This window comes from Melitaea cinxia, chromosome 11 (genome assembly GCF_905220565.1).
Source record: "Melitaea cinxia chromosome 11, ilMelCinx1.1, whole genome shotgun sequence".
NCBI classification, from domain to species: Eukaryota; Metazoa; Arthropoda; class Insecta; order Lepidoptera; family Nymphalidae; genus Melitaea; species Melitaea cinxia.
The window spans coordinates 9,117,812-9,133,346 of record NC_059404.1 but is presented as its reverse complement, the minus strand read 5'-3'; positions in this window follow the sequence as shown (position 1 = coordinate 9,133,346).

The following is a 15,535-nucleotide window of genomic DNA, read 5'->3' as shown; positions in this document are numbered from 1 at the left end:
GCCACCCCCTCTCTTCCCGTGGGTGTCGAAAGCCGACCGGTGGCGGGATAACCATCCAACTGCTGCCTTTGAAATACACAGGCTGAAGACGGGCAGCAGCGTCTTCGGTGCGACAAAGCCAGCTCTGCGGTCACCAACCCGCCTGCCCAGCGTGGTGACTATGGGCAAAACACATGAGTTCACGTTATTTTTGGCGTAAACTTGTGGAGGCCTATGTCCAACAGTGGACAGTATAGGCTGTAATGATGAACATTTATATTGAGGTAAGGCACAGTAAAATATATCTTACTTAGAATCTGGAGCAGCCCGTCTGGTCATAATACTGCTTTTAACTGCTATTAAGTTACTGTGGTGAGTAAGGTAGGAAGCTCCTGAGGAGGCTAAGGGGATAGGATCGCGTATTTGCAATACTCCTTGTGTTGCATGCTTCCATAGACTACAGTATCAGCTTAACAGAGCGGACCGTACATGTTTGCCACCTCTATATTATAAAAGAATTCTATTAAACTCATTTATTTAGACTAACTCAGGGCGATGTACTTAAATTTTATTGCAGTCGAACAGCGTTGCTGTTTATGTTTCAAATCGAATCATTTTCACGAATATGAATTAAAAAAACTTTGTTTATAAGCTCGCAGTATGTTGTTTGCATATTTTACTGGTGGCTGACTAACTTTTAATTACAACGGTAAGAGGGACGAAAGAACCTCCCAACCATGTGTTATCTGTGACGTCATTTTTTTTTTCGGAATGTAGACAGCTATAACTTCATAAATTCATATATTTTTTAAAGAAGGCTCGGGCACTAAATATCTGTATTATACATTATTGCTGTATAAAAACAGAATAGTAAAAAGTAGTAGTAGTTTAAAAATGAATTTTCTATTTCATCCTTAGGTATAAGAAAAAAATTGAAGTGGAACATTTTTCCTTGATTGCGAAGCGCATCGTTTCTTTATTTAGTGAATATAGTTTAAGATTTCTCTGGGGACCTAATTGTAAATTGTCTTTCATATTAACAATTGTTAATGCTTGATATATTTTCTAAACAGAAAGTATGACATCTATACTAATATTATAAAGCTGAAGTATTTGTTTTTGTTTGTTTGCTTGAACGCGCTAATCTCAGGAACTACTGGTCCAATTTGAAAAATTATTTAAGTTTTAGATAGCCCATTTATCGAGGAAGGCTATAGCTTCCTTAAAATATTATATAGCCTTCCTAGCTCCTTAAAATATTGTTTAGCCTATAGGCTATATAATATTTTAGTACCTCTTTTTTCTTAAATTAATGTGGGTGAAACCGTGGGGCACATCTGGTGAGATATAAAATGACATTATATGTCATATATGTATCCGTTTTGTTTTTGGACTTCGTAAGTTTGACCATGTCTCTAAGTTTTAAACTGAGTTCAAATGGTTTCCTATTAGGCTTTGTAGGAATACTCATATTCTTTGTCTCCTTTATAATATTTTATTTAATCCCTTGTCACCTAATTACCTTCGCGAGCGTTTTAGCGTTAGAGCGTTACTGTTGCGTATTTCTTCACACTCTTCTAGTTTCTATACTAATTCCTATACCGTCCACGCAGCTAGGCTGTGGAAATCATTGCCGTCATCAATTCGCACTTAAACGACTATATATACTTTAAAAAATAAATAAATAAAAGAGCATTATCTTTCCTTATCATAATTTTAACTGTATGGCTATAATATATTTACATACATATACATACATATAATCACGCCTCTTTCCCGTAGGGGTAGACAGAGACCACCTCTTTCCACTTGCTACAATCCTTACATACTTCATTCGCTTCGTCCACTTTCATCATTCCCTTCATACTGCTCTTCGGTTTAGGGTACTCTTAACCTGACCTTTTTTCAAGACGTCCCTTATTTGGTCTCGGAACGTCCGCCGAGGTCTACACCTTCCAACCCTTCCATTCACACTCGCCTCATACACTTTTTTTGTTAATCGTTCTTCACTCATTCTCTCGACATGGCCAAACCATCTGAGCATACCTTTCTCAATTTTTGTCATTACATCTTCTTTCAGACCACAACGTTTCCTTATCTCACTATTTCTTACCCTGTCACTCAGTTTAACTCCTATCATACTTCTTAACGGTCTCATCTTAACTGCATTTATTCTGCTTTCATGTTTCTTCTGCTATACCCAACTTTCAACTTTCTTGGTAAGCTTTTGTCGCTAATCAATCCAACCACGCTATCTTCTTTCCTTGCACAGCCTTTTGTACATCTTTATCCATCCACACATTATAGTTCTTTCTTCCTTTCCTTCTTTTAGCTACCCCGCATATCTCAATAGCAACATTCACGACCCCTTTCTTAAATGTATCCTACAAATCTTCAATCACACCTATCTCTTCTATGCCTTTAAACTTTCTTTCAGTTTCTCTACATAATCGTCTTTCTTTTCCTTTTCTTGTAGGTTTTCCGCTTTCACTCTGTCCAGAAGACTCGTAGGCTCGGCCCTTCGATTTCGCCACTGTTTAAAGAGGCCACGCATTTGGGCTACGATCAGGAAGTGGTCTATATCGAGGCCTACACCGCGGTATGCCCGCGTGTCTAGCACTTTCTTCCTCAGTCTTTCATCCACTATTATAAAATCAATCATACTTCTAGACTCACTCTCACCTCTTGTACACAAATGGAACTTTTTGTGGTCAAACATAGTGTTGGCCACGCAAAGATTCCATTCCATGAGCAAAAACTTCAAGCAGGCTTCTCCCATTGTCATTCACTCTCTCGTCCCCAAACGTACCCAGATCTCTTTCATATCTATCACGCTTTACTCCAACCCTCTCATTAAAGTCCCCTAACATCACGACCCGTTCATTTTCTCCGCACTTATTCAAGACATCTCTCATGCTATTCCAAAATTCCTCTCTTTCTGGTTGGGCTTTTGATGACCCACCTCCGCGCAGTTCTGTTGGTGCATAGACCTCAAGGATAAACAAGCGGATGAGTCCGATTTTTATCCTGATCCAGAGGAGTCTTGGGCTTACACATTCATGCTCCACCACACATTCAACCATTCGAGAGGAAATAATCACACCAACTCCCTGACAGCCTCGGCTGGTTTGGGGGACTCCCGACCAGTATGCCGTGTAGGGATCATGTACTGTGGTGTCACATCCCTTCTTCTTGGTTTCGTTCATGCATAGAATATCTATGCGTCCATCATCTGACATACTTCATCTATCTTACCATCCATTCCTCCTCTTACATTCAACGTAGCGAAGCGGCTCTCCATGGGCCACTTTTCGCCCCCGCGAGAAACGAGAGGTGATGAGTGGCGAACCACCGCCGCCACGAATCGCCGCCATTTTAGTTAATTGATAATATCCATGCGTTCCCACGAAATAGCAAGGGAAAGGTTTGTCCACCCGGGCAGAGCCCCGCATGCCAGGGTAAGGCTGGCTTAATTCTGGGTCGCCCGATCCCAGGGCAGAGTGGCAGGCTAACAATTAGGATTGCCCCTAGCCACGCATCCATCCGCGCGGCAGATGTTGGATTAGCGGAGAGGGTAGGAATAGGGAAAGGGAAGGATAGGTGGTGTAAAAAGGAAGATTGGTAAGTTAGTGTGGGTAATAGGAAATGTAGGATATTACCGCCCAGAGGGTAAGGGAGAGGTCGCTTACCCGTATACTATACCACAACTACCGGACAGGTAATTGGAATGAGTATTCCATGACTGTTATTACATATTATTATTTTATGTGTGTGTGTGTGTATGTTTGCGCGTGTGTATGTATGTATATATCTATATATGTGTGTGTGTGTGAATGCGTATATATGTATATATATTTCAATGATTTAATGTTTTCTTATTGTACGTCTACCTACTTTAATTTCTGTTTGTAACCGTTCCTTTTTGGGTGTGCTGGAAGAAATCTCTTACAGGGATAAGTACACCCATTATACGTAAGTCTCCATGACAAATATATTATGTATATAATTAAGTACGTATAAATTGTTAAATAAATATCTTCCGTGAAAAATAATATTAATAGATTTATTTCACGAGATGCGGAAAAATAGAATTTGAGATGATTTTTACTGAAGCCATAATATTATCATATTATAAGAGGAAAACAAAAGTTTTACAACTCATCGTTTGTATTTCTACTTACCTTATTAAGACTTGATTAAAAATATAGTAGAAAATATGTAAAAAAGTGCTTTGACTTGGATTGTTACGTTATAAATCCTAAAAAAAAACTAATCTTATACTTTTTGGAGCAAGTTATATTAAAAAATATTTTTTTTATTATAAAATAAACTATTACAAAATGATATACTGTTACATATTACAATTAGGTTGTAATAAATAACAAAAATCAAGTTAATGGTTGTAGTAAATCTATAGTAAATTATTTTATTCATTATAATAAAACAATAATTATTTTCTTCTATTCATGTTCTATTATTACAATAGCAAATTCTCATACAATGTTTTTCTCAGAAATAATTATAACCAATTAAAGGACGTTTAAAAAATATGTAACAGTTTTAACAATATAAATGCGTTTCAGTTACGGCAAAGATTTCATATATTATAAAGGCAGAAAAAGTTAAAATATTAGAATTTGAATTTTGAAGTTAGTATAAAATTATCTCGTTACACAAAAATATCCCATACATTTGCAGATATTGACAAAAATGATAGCAGTAAACAACGCTGAACAGAACATACACGAAACGCTAACAATTGTCAGGTCAATATTAATGTAGAAAACTCAGGGCAATATATTAAATTAAATTTGAAATACATATAGATTAAAAACTAAACAGTATTAATGACTAAATAACAATGACTGGCCTTTGAAACGTCTATTCATTTACTTCATCCAAACGTATATGGTGGCAGTTTAAAATAGAACCTTTTGCTTTCAAAAAGCTCGATTGACTGTTTGTTTCGTTAGCGGAAGGATTAAAGAATAAAGAGTTAGTTATTCGCGAAAGAGTGTTCGTAACGATATTTAAACGCTCGATGCGGGCATTTGGACAGTTTTATGAAAAACCGTGTTCTATCTAGCTTTCATCTACTTTACCCTACATTTTATGTCCGTACGTAATGGATGAATTATTTAGATAGATCAGTGTTTAATGTTAACTTTATTTAACAAGTTTTAGTAGTAGTTACGTTTAATTCATATTTCAATGCGTTCAAGTCACAAGTAAACTTCTGTCATGGTCCATATACGAAATAATTTTATCTATAAAAATAATAATAAATAATTGTGTTTGCTCGCAAACGAAAAAAAAAACCGACTTCAATTACATCGACAAGTAATACAACGTAGATCGACGAAAAAATAGTCAAGCAACTACGCGTTATCAAAGATTACTCAAAAAGTATTTATCAGATCTCGATAAAATTTATATGTGACCACATGATTAACATCAGCTTTCGATTAAATTAAAAATTATCAAAATTGGTACAACCAGTAAAAAGTTATTGCGGATTTTCGAGAGTTTCCAACGATTTCTCTAGGATCTCATCATCAGATCCTGGTTTCCTTATCATGGTACCAAACTAGGGATATCCCCTTTCCAACAAAAAAAGATTTATCAAAAGTAAAAACGCATTATTAGATATAACTCGAAAAGTAGTTGTTAGATCTCAAATAAATTTAAATGGGACCAATTGGCACACACCACCTTTCGATTAAAACAAAATTTGTCGAAATCGGTCTACCCGGTCAAAAGTTCTGATGTAACATACATAAAAAAAATACAGTCGAATTGAGAACCTCCTTCTTTGTTGGAAGTCGGTTAAAAAATAGGGTTAGATTAAATTAATCTTTGGTATACTAAAATCATTGTTAATTAATATTTAAATTACAATTCAATGAATTAAAGTACGATAATAAGATCATTTGTAAGTGTGTTTTAAAATATGTTAAATAATAAAATTTCTATTAAAAGAGTTGCCAATGTTGTTAATACTTGTTGTTTCAAAGAATACAATACTGTAAACACGTCGAGCATTGAATAAAGTAATACATTTTAAGTCTAAAGATAAGAAAAATCTTGAGTTACCTTCTAACTTGTAATAGTTTAAAAGCTTCGTTCCGAACAAAACTAAGTCGTTGAGCGTGAAGAGTATTCACAAAGAGGCTGTCCTTCAAAAGTCGTTCCGACTGTTCTCAGTGCAACTCCCTAAAGGTAGTCCCCACCGCGCAACAAAACACGCAGTTTTGTTCTTTTCGACTGCTTCAACAAAGATGTGGTAATAGGAATGAAGACTTTTAGAACTAAGACTATGAATTTCACTAGTTAAAATTTAACATGTGTATGTACACAAGTCCAAGTCCTTTGGTCAATATAGAATAGTCTGCCTTTATCCATAAGTGGGGCAAAATCACTCTTTACTTCCCGTAACCTTTAAAACTACTTTATTTTAGGATTTAAATAGTATTATCTATATGGTGTAATTGTTTTTTTTTTTGTTCATATGTATATTTGTGTTCTTATAATTTCATTTATCTTTTATATTCAACTAGCTGTGCCCGCGGCTTCGCCCGCGTTGAAATCAGTGTGTCACAAAGTTTTCCCGGCAAACTTCCAGTGAAACTCTCATCAAAATCGGCTTAGCCGTTACGTAAACCTTCCTCTTAAACCGCATGAAAATCCGTTCAGTAGATTTTGAGGGAATCGATCACATACACTTTTGGAGACTTTGTTTTATAATACACTAACTGTTGCCCGCGACTACATCCGCGTGGTTATAAAAATATGCATTACTTTTAGGATGTTTAACGCAAATTATTGTTTTATTTCAGTTACTTGAAATGCTTATCACACTGAGTAACTTTTTAAAAGGCACAATTTAGTATAATTTAATAGTTGTTTTTATAAAACCTCTCTATACACCACATTCTTAGTTTTATTTTCAGGCAGCAGTATAAATAACCTATCAGGCGAACTTATATGTTTCATACAAACTATCAACCCCAATTAAGCCCCTTAGCGGTGGAATATCGCAAAATCCGTTCTTAGCGGACGTCTACTAACTATAATCTATCTCCCTGCCAAATTTCATCTTTGTCCATCCTGGATGGATGAACCCTCCAGCGGTTTTTGAGTTCTCGTGATGAATGAGTCAGTGACCTTTCTATTTTATATATATAGATTACGATACATTATTTGGACACCATCTCATCATCTATAGAGCACACATTTTACATTTCAAGTCTCTTAATTCAAAAATATAGAACTTTCATACAAACTTCCAACCCCCGTTTTACCCCTTTAAGGGTAGAATTTCATAAACCGTTCTTAGCAGATGTCTACACCCCATAAGGAAACTACCTGCCAAATTTCAAATTTGTATCTGTTATAGTTTCGGAGATTTCGTTATGAGGGAGCCAACCTACCATCCCCCGGTTTAACCCCAAAAAGGAGTTGATCTCTAAAAATACATTATTTGGACACCTTTTCACCATCTATAGAGTTTACATTTTAAATTTCAAGTCTCTTACTTCAAAAACATAGGACTTTCATTCAAACTACCAACCCCCGTTTCACCCCCTTAGGGGTCGAGTTTCGTAAAATCGGTTCTTAGCAAATGTCTACGTCCTATAAGAAACCTACCTGTCAAATTTCAAGTTTGTATCTGTTATAGTTTCGGAGATTTCGTAATGAGTGAGTCAACCTACCATCCCCCGTTTTAACCCCAAAAGGGAGTTGGTTTCTAAAGATACATTATTTGGACACCTTTTTATCATCTATAGAGCATACATTTGAATTTCAAGTCTCTTACTTCTAAAACATAGGACTTTCATACAAACTTCCAACCCCCGTTTTACCCCCTGAGGGATCGAATTTCGTAAAATTCATTCTTAGCGGTAGTTTACGCTGTATAAGGAACCTCCCTGCTAAATTTCAAGTTTGTGGGTGTTATAGTTTCGGAGATTTCGTGATCAGTGAGTCAATTTACGATCCCCCGTTTTAACCCCAAAAAGGGGTTAATTTCTAAATATTCATTGTTTGGTCACCTTTTCACCATCTATAGAGCTTACATTTTAAATTTTAAGTCTCTTACTTCAAAAACATAGGACTTTCATACAAACTTCCAACCCCCGTTTCACCCCCTTAGGGGTCGAGTTTCGTAAAATCCGTTCTTAACGGATGCCTACGTCTTATAAGGAGCCTACCTGCCAAATTTCAAGTTTGTAGGTGTTATAGTTTCGGAGATTTCGTGATGAGTGAGTCAACCTACCATCCCCCGTTTTAACCCCAAAAGGGAGTTGATTTCTAAAGATACATTATTTGAACACCTTCTCACTATCTATAGAGCATACATTTTATATTTCAAGTATCTTACTTCAAAAACATAGGACTTTCATTCAAACTTCCAACCCCCGTTTTATCGCCTTAGAGGTCGAATTTCGTGAAATTCGTTCTTAGCGGATGTCTACGACCTATAAGGAGCCTACCTGCTAAATTTCAAGTTTGTAGGTGTTATAGTTTCGGACATTTCGTGATCAGTGAGTCAGCCTACGATCCCCCGTTTTAACCCCAAAAGGGAGTTGATTTCTAAAGATACATTATTTGGACACCTTGTCACCACCTATAAAGCATACATTTTAAATTTCAAGTCTCTTACTTCAAAAACATAGGACTTTCATACAAACTTCCAACCCCCGCTTTATCCCCTTAGGGGTCGAGTTTCATAAAATCCGTTCTTAGCAAATGTCTGCGCCCTATAAGAAACGTACTTGCCAAATTTCAAGTTTGAAGCTGTTATAGTTTCGGAGATTTCGTGATGAGTGAGTCAACCTACCATCCCCCGTTTTAACCCCAAAAGGGAGTTGATTTCTAAAAACACATTATTTGGACACCTCCTCACTATCTATAAAGCATACATTTTAAATTTCAAGTCTCTTACTTCAAAAACATAGGACTTTCATACAAACTTCCAGTGAGTCCAGAGTGAGTCAACCTACCATCCCCCGTTTTAACTCCAAAAGGGAGTTGATTTCTAAATATACATTATTTGGACACCTTCTCACCATCTCTAGAGCATACATTTTAAATTTCAAGTCGCTTACTACTAAAACATAGGACTTTAATACAAACTTCCAACCCCCGTTTTACCCCCTGAGGGATCGAATTTCGTAAAATTCATTCTTAGCGGTAGTTTACGCTGTATAAGGAACCTCCCTGCTAAATTTCAAGTTTGTGGGTGTTATAGTTTCGGAGATTTCGTGATCAGTGAGTCAATTTACGATCCCCCGTTTTAACCCCAAAAAGGGGTTAATTTCTAAATATTCATTGTTTGGTCACCTTTTCACCATCTATAGAGCTTACATTTTAAATTTTAAGTCTCTTACTTCAAAAACATAGGACTTTCATACAAACTTCCAACCCCCGTTTCACCCCCTTAGGGGTCGAGTTTCGTAAAATCCGTTCTTAGCGGATGCCTACGTCTTATAAGGAGCCTACCTGCCAAATTTCAAGTTTGTAGGTGTTATAGTTTCGGAGATTTCGTGATGAATGAGTGACCTTTCGCTTTTATATATATTATTATTATAGATTTACATTTATTGACTATTTATTACTTTATTAGTTTATGACAGAATATATATTTAATTTTATTCTTTTTTTTGTTTATGTAAGTTCTATAAGTATTAGAATTATTATTATTACACATTTGTATGTAAGTTCATTATACTAAACCACCTACTCAATTTAGATAGTAATTTTCCTTTTTATATCTGGGTGGTCTGGACGAAATGGCTAATTATATTAGCCACAAGTCCGCCCATTGTACTTCATAGTCTGTAACTATCTTTACGCTTTGTGTATAATGTATTTGTGTTGTACAACAAAGTTTAAAATAAATAAATAATAAATAAACATATAAACATAATAACAACATATATAATTATATTGTTTTCTAATGTTTACGCGAATTTCACTTACTATAATGAAAGCCTATATAAGAAAATAATGAGGACTCCCCCTCCTCCCGTGACTATGGTTGCTGTAAAGTATCCGAAACGTCGGTCATCTAAAAAACTTAATAAACCGCGATAAAATTGGAAAAAAGTTGTTTAATTATATATATTGTTAACATGTAAATATATTTCTAGATATATAAATGGTATATGGTATAATAGATAGTATGTTTTGAATATTTTGGAGACAACATCTGTGTTACGCGATTATGAAAATAAATAGTTTAAAATATTTTTATTTTATAATCCAATTATATAATTTTAAAATTTTCTTTTTATTATTACATTTTTAGCGGACGGCTATATAAAAAGAAGAATATTGTCGAAGAGAATCTCAGTGTCTTTTCACTTCACAGAATAATTTGAATGACACGGGTATGTAAGAATGTCAAATAATTGAAAAAGGTTTCCATCTGCCTTTTTGTATTAAAATATAACATTTTTATCTTAACGCTTTTGTAGTGAACAACGAAGTCTTTTTCAGGCATTTTTCCTAACGTTTATTTTTTACGAATTTTTACCTCCGACTTTGTTTGCATGGTTATCGGTATTTGTAGGTAAGTACCATATATAAATCTCTGCACGATGAACCGAAAAAGAGGAATGCAACATTTTCAGCATTATTGTACGAGTATGATTATTTATTTATATGACAAGTTAGTTTTTTTTTTAATTTAATCTTATTATTTAGGCCCTAATTAATTGAAATGATTTTTTTTCTGAATGACATGGCTATTGTAAAAGAATGAAAAACTTCGATTTTACGTAAAAAAAAACCACTAGTTACACTCCTGACATATGATAATAAAATAGCACTGGATCAAATTTTACTTTCGAAACACTAACATACGTCTACTATTTCCATCGAGCGCTAATTTAAACCTAGGCTTTTTTTCGTTCAATAAAACATTATTTAATTTGTTGAAAATAAGTCTCTTTTAAATTTTATTGAAATATTGGTAGTTTTAATTCATTGAGTTACAAACTGAACTGAAACGAAAGAGCTATTCTCTTTGATACTTACGAATTCTAAGGATGGTGTTAATCATGCCGTCAGTCTTGATTAAATCTGAAATACGAGTCGAGGCAATTCTATCGAGACAAGCAAACAAATAACCCTCCCCAAGTCTACAATTCCCTCTCCAAATATATCATTAAATTATAAAATAAGATAAAGTATAATGCTTAGCAATATTGTTGAAGCTTAATATAAACATTAAAACCTAATTAATTTGATATTTAATATATAAAGATGAATATGCCTTAAATTTTCCTATTGTGCCCTCTGGGTCAATATTAGAAACAAGTTCTTCTCACTTAAGCTTTTATAACTCTATGATTGTCATTTCCAGTGACAAAGTTGGCTCAAGCAGCAGGAACTCGGTGTGCATTACTGTCCGGTACCCAGTCCACCCGGTCTCCCTTTACACAGATCTATGGTCCGCATGACACTCTCCTTCCTTTTCCGTGTTCATCTCATGCGACTTACTCCACCATAGGAGAGTGCCAAATGCTTAGTCCCTTGGGACTCTCTCGGCGCTAAGCCAACTGGATGGGATGGTTGATTAGTCTACTGGTCAGGAGGTGGTGCTGATCGGCGAGGGTGGCTGCCGGCCTGCATGCTGCCACATCCAGCGCCAGCTCCAGAAGCGCCCTGGCGCCCTCCAGGCAGCGGCTCCTTGCGCATTCTAAGATTGTCCTCCATTAATTACGATTTTTAGTGCTATGCTTTTTCCGAAAAGCGTTTGATAATATTCACATGCTTAAAACGGCAACTTCACATTAATCAACTTGATGGTAAAATTAAGACTTAATCCAAAAATTCAAATTTGTTGGGCACAGCTGTCGGATGATAATCCTGAACAACGCGTCTCTTGGTAAATTTATTTTTAATGCAAATAAATACAGATTCATCGCACCTGTCTCGGTGTAGCGGATAATTTCGTTAAGCGCAACATCGAGCGAAATAATACAAATTACTTTTAGACTCAGCGCCATTCGACAAAACGCTCGAAGACAATTTTACACGAGAAAAGTAAGCCACAAAACCAACAATTTCAATTGCTTTTAACAAAATTTTTAATTTATTTACTAAAATTGTTGAATACCGTTTTGTGATTTACTAAAATATAATTACTGTAAGTACTTACTTAGGTTTTTATATTTTCATGTCGTCGCTGAATAGGCAAAACTGCTAACGTGCACAAGGGCTGTTTTGAGAAAAAACAATTTTAAGTTTTTTTTTGCTTTAACCTGTCACAACTTTTTTTCTTTTGGGTGAAAGTAAGAACTGTTAAGGAAACATAATCATGATTTAATTTTATCTACGCAATTAATCTATTACACTGTTCGTATTTTAACTATTTACGGAGTTAGCTGTCACTTTAGGATAAATCCTCTGAGTCCTGAAAAAAAACCAGCAAGGGAAATTTACTAACCTCCACGTTAAGTTCACGGTTAGGGAGTCGCCAACTACTAAAGACTCGAGTGTGTTAACATTCTCTTTGGAAAAAAATACTAACATTATTTAAAAAATATAATAGTCGTAAACGAAAATTACTAAGAGATAAATCTACTACAGAAAGACATATAGCAAAAAGACATTCAGCATCGGATACTAGAGAAATCTCGAAAGCTTTTTACTTTCAAGACATAGTTGCCAATTAAATAATGGGATGATTATACTTTCATCACTTTTTATCTTGTTCCAGCCTAAATATTATTACTAATGTGAGCAACAAAAATGTTTATTATGACATATTAACCCGTATAATAATAATACACTTTATTGTACACCAAAAACAGAAATAATACATATCAAAGAAAGAAAGAAAATATTGACAATATATTCATTAGGTACAAAGGGCGGCCTTATCGCTAAAAAGCGATCTCTTCCAGGCAACCTTAGGGCAAAGGAAATGGTCTAGCGTCAGCATAGGTGTACAAGTTACAACAAATTTATTATAAATATTCAAATAATTAAACATATACATACATACATACATACATAAATAGATACATAAATACATACATACATACATACATACATACATACATACATACATACATACATACATACATACATACATATATACATATATACCCACATACATGCATACATACATATAAATACATATATGTATACATTATAATTATGAATTACTTGTTTATTGTTGAGTTTGAAGAAAATGCTTCCAAACAGTCTTTTTAAAAAGTGCAGGTGTTTGTACACGTCTGATATTCAAGGGCAAGGTATTCCATAAGCGAGAGGCTTGAACTGTAAAAGATTTGTCATAAAAGGAAGAGGATTGAGAAGGAATTTCAAGAAGAAAATTACTGTCAGAACGAAGACAGCGTTTGTGAGAATCACCAAGGAATTTGAAACGTTCTTTCAGATAGGAAGGGGTAAAGGGATTAAATAAAATGGAGTAAAGTAGGGTAAGGATATGAGTATTCCGACTATGAGACTGACTTTTTGGAGGGTAGGCGCTAAGTTAAAAGTCATAAAATTTTGCTCTGCTTTTAATATTTTTAAAATTATACAATTAGTAATCTTAATAATAAATTTATGTGTCTGTGATATTTAACTACCAGTCAGCTATTTATTACAATATTACAAACACAAAATAAGCTACTTTCTCAAGACCCAACAACACTTGTACTACAATGGAGACAGTCAAGCAAACCTTAGATGAACTTGCACAGGTGTTTAATGCACGGTTTAACGAGTTCCAGCAGGATTTAAAAGTCAGTACACAGGCTGCTACTTCAATTGTTGATATCGGTGAACAATTTAATTCCTTCCGTGCCTTTGTCTTGACTGCTCTTGAAAGTCTTCAACGCCAGGTGGAGTTCCTGTCCAAACAGCAGGACGAATCTGAGATGAGATCACGAAGGAAGATCCTACTGCTACACGGAGTCCCCGAGTTGGACAAGGAGGAAACTACCACTCATGTAGTTAAATTGCTGGATGAAACGCTTGGACTCACACAGATTACACCAGCCTCCTTTACTCGCTGTCACAGATTAGGTCGTCCTAACAAAGAAAAACCTCGGGCGATTTTAATTAAATTTAAAGATCTCTCGGTAAGAAACCAGGTTTGGTCAACTAAGACTAGTTTTAAAGGCTCTGGCGTCACAGTCTCTGAGTTCCTGACAAAAAATCGTCATAAAGTTTTCCTAGCTGCTCGCCAGCGCTTCGGCGTTTCTAAGTGCTGGACAAGGGATGGTGTAATTGTAATCCTGGGTGGTGATGGTTCAAAACACCGTGTAACTGCGATGACGGAGTTGGATGGGCTGCCTGGGTCGATCATAAGTATTTCTGATACTCAAAGCGTGTCTCCTGATGTGAGAGTCACCAAGCCGTCAAAGGCGAACCCAAGGGTCAAGAGAACAGTGAAGAAATAGACACCTTTGCTGCAGTATTTTCTTGTACTTTGTTTGCTTGTTGGACTCTGTTACTGGGGGTAAGATATATATTTTTGTGATGTTTCATTGCCTTTTCTAAATTTTATGATTTTCAGTTGAATTTTTTTTTTTTTTTTTTTTTTGTTTTGTTTCAATCAATTACTTGCAATTACTAATAAATGACAGCTGTTATATGACAAATGATACTTGACATCTAATTTCGTTCCTAAACTATTAAAAAACAAAACATATTCCAAAACAATCTGCAAATATAAATTTAATGTGGTATAAAGTTTTGAATTATTACATATATTATATTTGTTCATAAATGTTTTTTATTATTCTGTCTTAAATATCGTATGGTGTGTGCTTCCAGTGAGAGCGTTCAACAAGTTATTTTATTTTGATTTTTATTTTTTGATTTTTAATTCACTTATGTATATAGATATTTTTTCAATTTTTATTTTTTATTTCATAGATTATTTTTTGGTAGTTTTTTAATTATTTGATTGTTTTTTAATTGATTTTGTGTTTTTAATAAAATTTGTACTTTATCATTGTATAGTATAGTATAGCTGGCCGGTGGTGTTTTGTAGTCAATTTATATAGATCAAATTTAGTCATATATTTTATATATTTCTAATTATTATTACATCATTATTTAAGATATTATTGTTATTATTATTATTATTATATTTTAACATATATTATACATAATATATCTATATACATTATTTGATTATGTCGTCTGTAAGTGGTACAGATAGCGATCACTATTTCTCTTTATCGTCTTCTGATGAATTGCCCAGTGATGATAGTTACCACAGTACAAATTCTCCTTCACTTAATATTACCCTTGATTCACACTTCTCTGACTGTCTGAAAAATTTTAACGTTATCCATATAAACGCTCAAAGTGTTCCGGCCCATTATCCTGATATGCTTGCATCATTCGACTGTCGCAATATTCATGCTATCCTTATTTCCGAGTCTTGGCTAAAACCCTGTTTACCTTCTACTTCCTATTCATTACCAGGTTTCCAACTTATTCGTAATGATCGTATCGGCAAACGTGGTGGTGGTGTGGCGATCTACTTACGTTCTTACATTCCTTTTAGTGTCGTTAGTTCGTC